Below are 10,586 nucleotides of genomic sequence, written 5' to 3' on the forward strand. Positions count from 1 at the left end.
AAGGTTCTTCACCTGGGCCAGGTGAAGCAGGAGTACAGACTGGGCAGAGAATGGATTGAGAGCAGCCCTGAGGAGAAGGCCTTCAGGGTTCTGGTGGATAAAATCTGGACATCACTTGGCAATGTGATGGTCCTTGCAGCCATATGTTTCCTGCACTGCATCAAAGCCAGGCTGGCCAGCAGGTTGAGGAAGAGGATTCTTTCTTTCCACACTGTTCTTGTGAGACCCTACCTGAAGTGCGGCATCCACCTCTGGGGTCACCAGCCCAAGAACCAAGAATGTGGATGTGTTGGAGTGAGTCCAGAGGAGGGCTACAGAAATGGTCAGGGAGCTGAAGTACCTGTCCTGTGAGGAAAGGCTGCTCAGTATGGAGAAGAGAAGGTTTCAGCAGACCTCATAGCAGCCTTCCAGCACCTAAAGGGGGCCTACAGGAGAGCTGAAGAGGGATTTTTCACAAGGGCATGTAGTGACAGGATTTAATGGCTTTAACCTGAAGGAAGGCTTAGATTAGATATTAGAAAGAAATTCTTCACTGTGGTGAGATACTGGAAGAGGTTGCTTAGGGAAGTTGTTGACACATCACCCCTGGAAGTGCTCAGGGCCAGGTTGGACAGTGCTTTGGGCAATCTGATCTAGTGGAAGGTGTCCCTAGGGGCAGCTGGAACCAAATGAGGCCTAAAATACCTCCCAGCCCATAACATTCTACGAGTGTATGGAACAAGATTTTTATTTTGACTTATCAGAGACATACTTAGGAAGGGATATTAAGGAGAAGGAAAATTAGATACTGAGTTTTTTAAACACTGTCTAGGCCTGGAACAGAAATGTAGTCACCATATTTCTACATATTTCTCATGTAACAGTGGCATTTGCTAACTGCAGACTTGAGTAAATCAGATTTATTATACCATACTGGGAGGATGAGTGATCTCAGACACATAATTAAAATGCCTTCCTAATATGTCTGCATTTGGAAAATGTTCCCTTTGAGAGCATGTGAAATTCCTTGCCAGATGAGATCAGACTTGAAAGCTATGATTAGGTGAATTAAAGTACAATTCACCTAATACAAATACCATTTCATTTTGGTAAACAAGAAAATAAATTAAAATGATGCTTCAAGAAAAATGCAATTTAAAATTGCACTCGTTCTCAACAGTTTTATGGAAAAATGTTTTTTTCAAACATAAGAATAGAGAAAAGTTGTTTATTTACAGATTACTCTTTGTCCACATTTATTTCAGTATGTCAAATTCAGCCTTGTTTGAAGGCAGTTGGTGATGTGAGGCTAATATTTTTTTTCCAGAAAACAAAATGTTTCCTCAAAAACTCCCAGATGGATTTTGAAATATGTTCCTGAGCTGTAAGTTAAGGTAAAAACCTGAAGAGCAATTCTAAGTATTATTCTATATTACTAAAAACTTAACACTACTGAGCAGATGTAAAAGATCCATAAGATAATTTAGTTTTAAATTAAGTACTTTCATTTTTAGAGGAGCACTTTTTAAGCTATTAATTATTATTTCAGGTATCCTAAATATAACTGAATGTACAGAAGAGATGAATTCTAAAATGAACTTTTACTTAAGAGATGTATTATTTCCTGTTTATATTTAGTTTTTAAAGTGTAATTTCAGTGACATCTAAGACATCTTTCAGACATCTAAGTCCCAAGAGTACTTTGAATCATAGAAGAGATTTTTAGCATGTGTCTTTTATTTTATCACTTACAGACAAGTGTAAGTTGCATGAAGGTTGGGATTGTTTTAGTGATCCACCTGAAAACTGTCCCTGGTTTCTTTCTTTTCTGGTAGAGATACTTCTTAGACCAACAAGACTGTAGGATTCACTTTTGCAGTAACAGCACCAGAGCTGCTGCAATACAGGGACTGTGTCTCATGAAAGCATCAAGGTTTTAAAGCGATTTGAACAAGTCATGAAAATCTATCCTTGAAAAAAGGATAATCATTGACATAATGCAAAGACCAGTGTTGGTACCCTGGATGCCAAAAATTTTATACATTCTGTTCTGAAAGGCACAGACCCACAAGAGAGAACTGCAATTGACCTGAGGCTGTGGAGAAGGCTTCCAAAATTGATTAACAGCACTGGGATTATGAGTGTGTGGGATTATGGTTAGAAGTGTGTAGTATCACGGGGTGGAAAACTAAGAGTTTCAGGTTTTAGAATACAGAAATAAATATGAAGCAAGATGGGGGCTTTAGGGCGGAGGCAGGTTGTTCTTTTTTACCTGCTTCTTCCTTCTTCTTCATGGGTTTGGGTGATGTTTTGTAATTGGGCAGAAAAGTCCACATTGCAGGATTTGAGGGATCAATTATTGGGTTAAAAGTGAAAATAATCTAGGTGTCATTTCTTAATTGGATAGTTTAGTCTTAAAAGACCTTGTAACAAGAGATTGTTATCCATTTTGTGCCTTGATAATGAAAAGCTGCAGAACTCAGAGAGTGTTTCACTGATAAGAAATAATAAACACTTGAGTCTGAACATGAAATACTGTCTCAGGTGCCTTCAATCCCAACCTCAAAAAACCAATAGACCAGTAACTGTAAATGACCAAAAGTCATGACGAAAACCACTGGTAGAGCGAAAAGTTATTACTAGAAAGCAATGGGAATCAGCTGGCAGAGATGAGGAAAAAGCAGCGGTTCTTCAACCACTGCTAAAAGGTCACCAAAGAGCAGCCTTCTTGACACCCAAGCCAGCTCAGGCATCCTTGAGAACAAGACATCTAGCAATTTGACCCCCTTTTTTTTTTTTTTTTTTTTTTTTTTTTTTTTTAAGCTCTGGTGCAAAAAAGGGAGATGTTCTTACTTAAATACCGTTAAGGAGAAGGAATGCAACATCAGAGAATAAAACAGATATATAATTTCAGAAGTGAAGCAACTAGAAAAATGTGTTAGATTATATGTGCAATATCTCTGAAGAGAATGGAGAAAAAGTTTATGCAAAAATAAGCTTTGTGATATTGCTTGGACTGCATACTTTTTTGCTTTTGTTTTGCTAAGTTAAATGTTTTTATTTCTCTTAAGTACACTTTTAACAAAAAAATCCCAACAGGTGAAGTCATATGAAGCATAACAAATCTGCATCTCGGTTAAAGTAAAATTGCAGAGTTTTTCTAAAATCTTTGTTATTTCACTGATTTCTGTAATGTACAAACATTCTGTAATCTTCAAACACTGCATTGAAGAGTATATTGCTTAATATGAGATGTAATCTGAACTGCTTGGAAAGCTGGAATTTGTTTTGCTACTTCATTTCACTACTTTCATTTTTTCTTTTTCTTAATTCAAATTTTTATTCTGGAAGGTAAGAAATGAACTGGAAACCAGTAACTTCTGTGATAATTGTTAGTTCTTCTGAAAATTTGTTTCCTAATACAGAAAAATAAAAATACTTTTGCAGACAGGGGTTTTTGTACCAATGAGTTAACAGACAATTAGCAGGCAGTTAATTACATGTCTGCTCAGAAATGAGCAATGAATAAAGCTCTGAATGAAACACCAATACCACATGTGCTAATGATCAGGCACTGCCTTACCAGGAAGATTTACCAATGCTATCATACACACACACATATGTATGTATATAATATATATAATATATATACATCTATGTGTGTATATTTATTTTTAAGGTATGTAATTCTCTCTACCAAGAGGAAAGTTAGAAGTTACATCCAGATTCTTCCCTCCTACCACAAATTAAGAATTTGGGAAATAAAATGACCTGTTTATAAATATTTCAACTTTCTTATGACTAATCAATGGCTTTTTAGCAACCAGTTTTTGAATCATTGCTGGAGAGAAAATTATGCTACAGTGTACCAAAAGTCACTTGTGCAATTTAAGTTAATTCTTACTATCTGACAATGAAGGAGATTAACTATCAAAAAAGAGTCTACCTCTGTTGAAAGCAAAACCTTATAATTGGAGTTTGATGCATCTAATTTAATTCCCATTCTCTGGTCTTTTAAGAGTGCAGAATTACACTGAGATAAGTTTGAAAACCTGGAGGAAGTAAGCGAGTGCCTAATCACCATATTAAAGGTGACTTTCTTTTTCTTCTTTTGACTTAAAATGCAAATACTCATGAAAGTTACAGCAGATTTACCATTAAAAAAAACCCCAAAAACCAACCAACCAACCAAACAAACAAAAACAAAATACCAAAAAAAACCATTTGCAGCAGATTTACCATTAAAAAAACCCCAACAAACAAACAAACAAACAAACAAACAAACAAAACCAAAAAAACCCAAGCACTTCCTTCAAGACTATCCCCAGGAATTTAAACGACATATACTGAAGTATGCTCATATAAGGAAATAAAAATAAAGTTTGGATTTCCTGTAGTTCTTCAGTAGCAGCCTTACCTACCAGAGTAAAATAGCAGTGAAATCAACTATCTATCCTTACTTATTTCCAGAGTTCTGTGAAATTTTCTTCCTCTATTACTTAAAAGTACCTCAAATTGGAAGTAAAGTTTTACCTCAGGATGAATACTGAAAAGAAACTCTGGTCCATGTGTAAATACTTTTGATGCTCCTTATTTGCAAAAGATTATGTCCATTTTATGTCAGATACCAAAAGGAGTAGGCAGGACATTAGGGGAAAGCTGTCCAGGTAACACTGGGTAACAGAGTAAAAGACAGTAATGGCAATGAATATGCTCTTAAGTGTTATGTCAATGAGGAAATGTAGTAATATCTCATCACTGCACAATTTAGTACAATTCAAGGGTGCTGAGTTTTTATGACATGAGTTGAAGCCTCCTCTTAAGTTCCTAGTCCCAGAGATTCTCTGCTTGAAGTAGAAGCCACTGATGAAAGATTGCTGAGTCAGAATCTATCTTTTGACCTAATCTGCTGACAAAGCCATTTATTACTATGACTCAGTAGGAAGACATACACAGGTTGAACTGGTTTCTTGAGTTAACCTTCACCTGTTGAACATCAAATATTTCCAAAGACTGATTGGATACTTTTCACAGTATGTCAGTTGTCAATTTTTCAGTATTACAAATCTGGAGTTAGTTTCACTTCTTCAGTGAAAATGTTCTCTTTGTGCATGCAGACCACACATGTGACAATCCTATAAATCTATAAACAGGTTTGGGGACCTATAAGATGCCATTGTCATATTTGTTTCCATTCAAGCAATTTTCTTGAGTCTGCAAGCCCTCTGCTGTCCATTAATATGAATTGTACTGGGTCATATTCCATGTCAGATCATCTAAATGTTAACTGTTTAAGAAGATACTCCAGTTCATTCACTCCTAACTTTGGAAACATTACAATTTATTGCCTAACTTAATTTTCCAAATCACAAACAAAAGAAAGCACAAGAGGAGTATGGCTTATTTAATAAATATATATAGGAATGTACATGGCATAATAGATTAATACTTCTTTTGAAAATTGTTTGCGTTTTATTCCATCTTCGTAAGACCTGCAGTCACTCCCGAATAAAGATTAATTAAGAAAGTTTAATTGCTTTGTTCATAATTTGTCTAACAAAAAAAAAAAAGTGCTTTAGACATAACTTTGAGGACCTTTATTCACATGTTACAGGTTCATGTGTTATACTGGGAACAGGTTCACCACAGAATGGTAACAGATGTGTGAGTTCCTGTCAAGACTTCTCTTGGTGGAAGAATCTTCACCTGGAGCAGATGAACAGTCTATTAATCCTTGATTTACAAAGACTTGATGAAGGGTTCATAATCCTCATCTTAGATTTATTTTTTTGTAAAACACTGTTTCTGTTTATTGGGCTATCCTGTTTACATACCTCCTTGTTTAAACCTTCTTTTTTTACCAAGTTTTCAAGTTCTTGTTTACTTACTCCTTCATCAACATTATCACTAGGTTTCCATCAGATATGCCAAAATTTGGGGTTTTTTCCCCTAAGACTTAAATTGATTAACTTCTCAAATGCAGTTTTACCATAAATTGTTTTAACAATAGAGGATCATTTACTCAGTTAAGATTTTTTCTCCCAATCTCCCCTGAAAAGTATAATTTTATGATTAAATTATTTTAAACTTCTGAGATAATTCTTGAGATGATGTCAAGATATCAAACCTCAGATAAGCACTCCTTCCATGTTATGAGTCTTTCCTGCATGTATAAAACAGACATATCTTTATTTTGCAAGACTGATAGCTCCTTATGCTAAACCGTAAAGCAGTTGCTCACCTCCTGTGAATATAGCCAAAATGTACATGAGAACAATTTTAAAAATTGTATGCATGAAACCAAATTTCTTTGTCATCCTAATATTTTGCTTATCAAAGAACTTTTCATTCTTTCATTCTGTGACTGCTTTTTTTTCAGCAGTTGCTCACCTCCTGTGAATATAAGCAAAATGTACATGAGAACAATTTTAAAAATTGTGTGCATGAAACCAAATTTGTCATCCTAATATTTTTCTTATCAAAGAACTTTTCATTCTTTCATTCTGTGACTGCTTTTTTTTTTTATAAACATATACTGATCTTCTGCTTTTAAAGTGGCCAGCAACAGTTAGGAATTTATATTTTGTTAATTTTTAGTTATAAAACCTCTGCACATATAATTGCTTACATTATTGCTTGTAAGTTAAAGTATTAGTGATACATTTGAGTCTATGTGTTTGTCACTACAAAACCAGTTCTTCCCATTATCTTCAAGAAACAGTGCTGTTTAATAAAAAAGGAGTAGTAAAATTGACAATTTGAAAAATACAAGTGTTTTGGAAACTTCAGAAGAGTGCTGGAAACCAAAATTCAGACCTTATCCTGCCCTCCCAGAGAAAGTGAAATAAATATTTCCTGGAAAGCTTTGCACCACTCAAAATAATAATTGTCAGTCTAGAACAAAGAAAATGGTTTCCAGTTTTCCATGGCGATGAAGTAAAACATGACTTTATGTTAGGTACACAGGAGTCAAGTTCATTAATTTTTAAAGAGTAGGTACGTGCATTCAACAATATCACTGCAGATGTTAATGCTAAAATACACCATTGTTCGCTACAAGAAACTATTGGTTATTCACACTTGCTAAGCCGTTAACTTTTTTTTTTCATGTAATACATATAAACGTTTATGTGCTCGTGCTTGTCCATTGCAAATTGTCCCTATGGTAAGAGGACAAAGCAGATCACTTTAGTTAACTACAATGTAAACCACAGCACTCTGGTGGCCTCAGTAGCTACTCTTAGTTTGATGACCAAGTTTCTTCTATCTGTGCTCTCCTGTGCGGGTAATCAACACGCATATGCACAAAGTGAGCATTCTTCTCAAAAATTATGCCAAAAAAAGCCAAAACTGCTGCTTGATGAACTGGTGCTGGTGGAGAGCTGCAAGGCCCTGATTTTGCAGACCATCATCTAAAATTTAGCAAGGTATAGTATCAACAGAAAGGATTTCAGGCTGAGCTAGAACAGCTAAGAAGACCTAAAGACAGCTGCGGAGAGATAGGAGGTCTCATTGTTACTGGTGATATCTGAAAAAGGCAGGAGGAAAATGTCTTTTGCCAAGGACCCTGAAGCTGATGTTCCCAAGGATTTTAGAGTTCTTTGGAAGAGTCAAATTCAGTAAAGGGCTTTCTCTGTTGCTCCAGCATGGGTCTTGAGAAGCTAAGTTTTCACTTTTGCTTTCATTTGAGAGGATATGAGGCAGACACAGCTGTTAAAATTTGCAGGCACGTGACCCTCTCCAAGCAACTATGAACCACAGGAACAGGAATTGGAAAATGAAAAGTGACCTTGGTGGTGACATAAGATTGAAGTGAGCATTCAGAGAAGGCACTGAAATCCAAAGAGGCACAGAACAAAAATCTCTATGCAGTGAGAATAATCAGCAGTGTGCTCTGACTCAGCAGGCTGCTAGGGCAGTACTGAAATGGAAATGGCTGTGCTGCTTCTTTATAGCACAAACACTGAGCAGCAGTAGGCAGGGATTATAATATAAAGGGAAAACTTACTGCCTCATACAGTAGGGCCCAAGCATATAGGCTATTCAATTTCAAAAATATTTTATTGTTATATCTAATGAAAGATTGGATCTTGCAAACTGCTGGAGCCAGAGAGGACAGAGCAGACTTTTGCTACACATCTACAATGTTAGACATAAAGATGAGGCACTTTGGTAAAACCCTATCAGCTGTATTCAACTTCTACTGAGATAAATTTGTTTCAATGATAATCTAATGTCTTCATTACCTTTGAAAATAAGTATACATCTTCCAAGTAACTCCCCAAACACAGTCTATCAGATGTTTGGAAACCTTCCCAGTAACACACATAGAAAATGCACAATACTTGTGAAAGAACTGTTCCATATAACACGAAATAAGACTCATGTAGGAAGTCTGGTTCCTTGCCTGTGGGTATTCAACATCTGAATTGATGTAAACAGACAAGGGAAAAAGAAAAGATTCTCCAGAGAAGCAAACTGGAGCAATTACATTCAAGGTGCATACACTACAAAGAATTCACCTAGAAACATGACATAAAGCATAAACATCATACTGATAAAATTCCAGAAATACCAACAAAACATGCCTCCAGCAGTGTGTCCATCTGATTTGTATATCCTGATGAAATCATATAGTGATTCACATAGTGATTAGGGAATTTGAACCTATGCTTTGATTATTTTAAAAAATATTTCAGGAATGAGAACTTTCAGTTATGGATCGTTTGTATCTTACTGTACTAAACAATGAATATATAGTCTCAAAATGCTTTTTACAGACAAAAGAGAACATCTAGATATACAATGTATGTGCAAAGATGAAATTCAACCTTAGGCAATGAGCCAGACAAAAAAAGTTAAAAATCATTTAAGTCTTGTTTAAGACTTTGAAATTTTATGCAGTTTATGGGAGTTTTTTTCATTGGATAATTGCCTGGACAGACTAAAATTGACCCTAAAATAATTTCTTTGATTTCGCCCACATTTTTTCTGTACACTTTTCCTCCTCTTTTGCTTACAGAATTACCCTGTATTAAATTAATTGGGATGGCTTTAGAGCACCATTCAGGACAGACCCTAATGTCCATTGCTACATATGAAAGTGGTGGCATCTTAATTCCCTGACAGCACAATGAATAGAATTTAACCATCTCTTTTTGAGTACTACAAAGGTTTCTTCTTTAGGGTTCTAAAGTGTCCTGACATTCCACAATCAGGACACTGTAGCCATGATATTAATTTGCTAGGATTTTTTCTCCTCAAAGTCTGAGGAGCCTCAGGAAAGAAATGTAAACAATAACTATCTGATGATGTGGAATGCAACAGGTGCATCCATGATTGGTGCATGTTGGTTGTTTCTAATTAATGGCCAATCACACTCAGCTGGCTTGGACTCTAGGAGACTCACAAGCCTTTGTTATCATTCCTCTCCTGTCCTTCCTAGACTGTTGATGGATCCTTTTCTTTCTATTCTTTTAGTATAGTTATAGTATAGCATTTTCATATAATATATATCATAATATAATACATCAGCCTTCTGAAACTTGGAGTCAAGATTCTTGTCTGTTCCCTCATCCTGGCACCCTCGAACACAACCATAGGACACCATATAGAAGAGTTGAATACAATCCTAAATATAGAATTACAAACAGAGTAAATAAAGCCCCTTCAGTTGAGTAACTTGGCATAAGAGAAATAGACTTTTATGTCATATATTAGAAAGGAAAAAAATAACAAAATCAAACATTCCTAGATGGTAAAAGAAAAAAAACTGTTTTAAACGGAATTAAGAATGGGATATGAGTTTAAAGAGAAATATATTTTCAAGGATCAGGACTGACTGCACAATAAAGACTTTCAAAGGAAAAAAAAAACCCAGAAAAAAAATTCAAACCCAGGAAGTACTTACACTTAGTGTCTTATGAGAAATGGAACCACTGAAGAACACTGGGTAATTCTAGAAGTGTAAAGTCATATAAAAGGTCCAAAAAAGGCCATCTAGACCCATCTAATCATTGGAGGTGTTTCTTTTCCAAGATGACATTTTAGCTGCAAATGACAAGACAGGCTCTTATGCTATTTTTAGCATCAGACTCTTCCTACAAGCCAGTGTTGAGCATTCCCAGCATTGGCACTGAATAGCAAGTCACTTAATGAAAAAAAAATAGCAAGAAGACATAGAAACCAGTATTTTATTATGCAATATTCACTGACCCCCAACATGGGGGATCACAGTCATGGAAAATAGAAATTAAATATATGCATTACACATTTGTCTATAAATTTTAAAGTGGTTGCCTTTGTGTATTAGAAATAAAAAGCTGGAGACTATTTATAATGTTAAAATATCTTGCTTTGTGTACAAGGAAAGTATTTTAATGTCATCAAGGGCTTTTAGTTAATGCACATCACCCTCAAAGTTCAGACTTGCTTAAGTGGGTCAGTAGAATATCATGGAAATGGCAAAAGTTGTAGGCTCTAATTTTTTTTTTACCTAAAAAGCTGAGAAAAACTTTCTGCTTATGTATACTCTAAAGAAATCTTGAGAAAAGAATACCTTATGGGTGCTTCAAGAATGACTTAAGCATTAAAATAAACTGTTCCAC

General features: G+C 35.5%; 1 long non-coding RNA gene across 2 annotated transcripts in view; it reads right to left on the bottom strand.

The window, feature by feature from the left end:
* The window catches only part of LOC120504896, a 60,349-nt gene extending 50,335 nt beyond the window's left edge, over positions 1–10,014 (bottom strand). For both annotated transcript variants that reach the window (XR_005628142.1, XR_005628141.1), the window contains exon 1: positions 9,890–10,014. This is a non-coding gene — a long non-coding RNA (uncharacterized LOC120504896). The remainder of the gene's footprint in view (positions 1–9,889) is intronic.
* Positions 10,015–10,586: the final 572 nt, after the last annotated feature.

The sequence above is a fragment of the Passer montanus genome, unplaced genomic scaffold, assembly GCF_014805655.1.
Source record: "Passer montanus isolate IOZ18808 unplaced genomic scaffold, ASM1480565v1 scaffold31, whole genome shotgun sequence".
In the NCBI taxonomy this organism is placed as follows: Eukaryota; Metazoa; Chordata; class Aves; order Passeriformes; family Passeridae; genus Passer; species Passer montanus.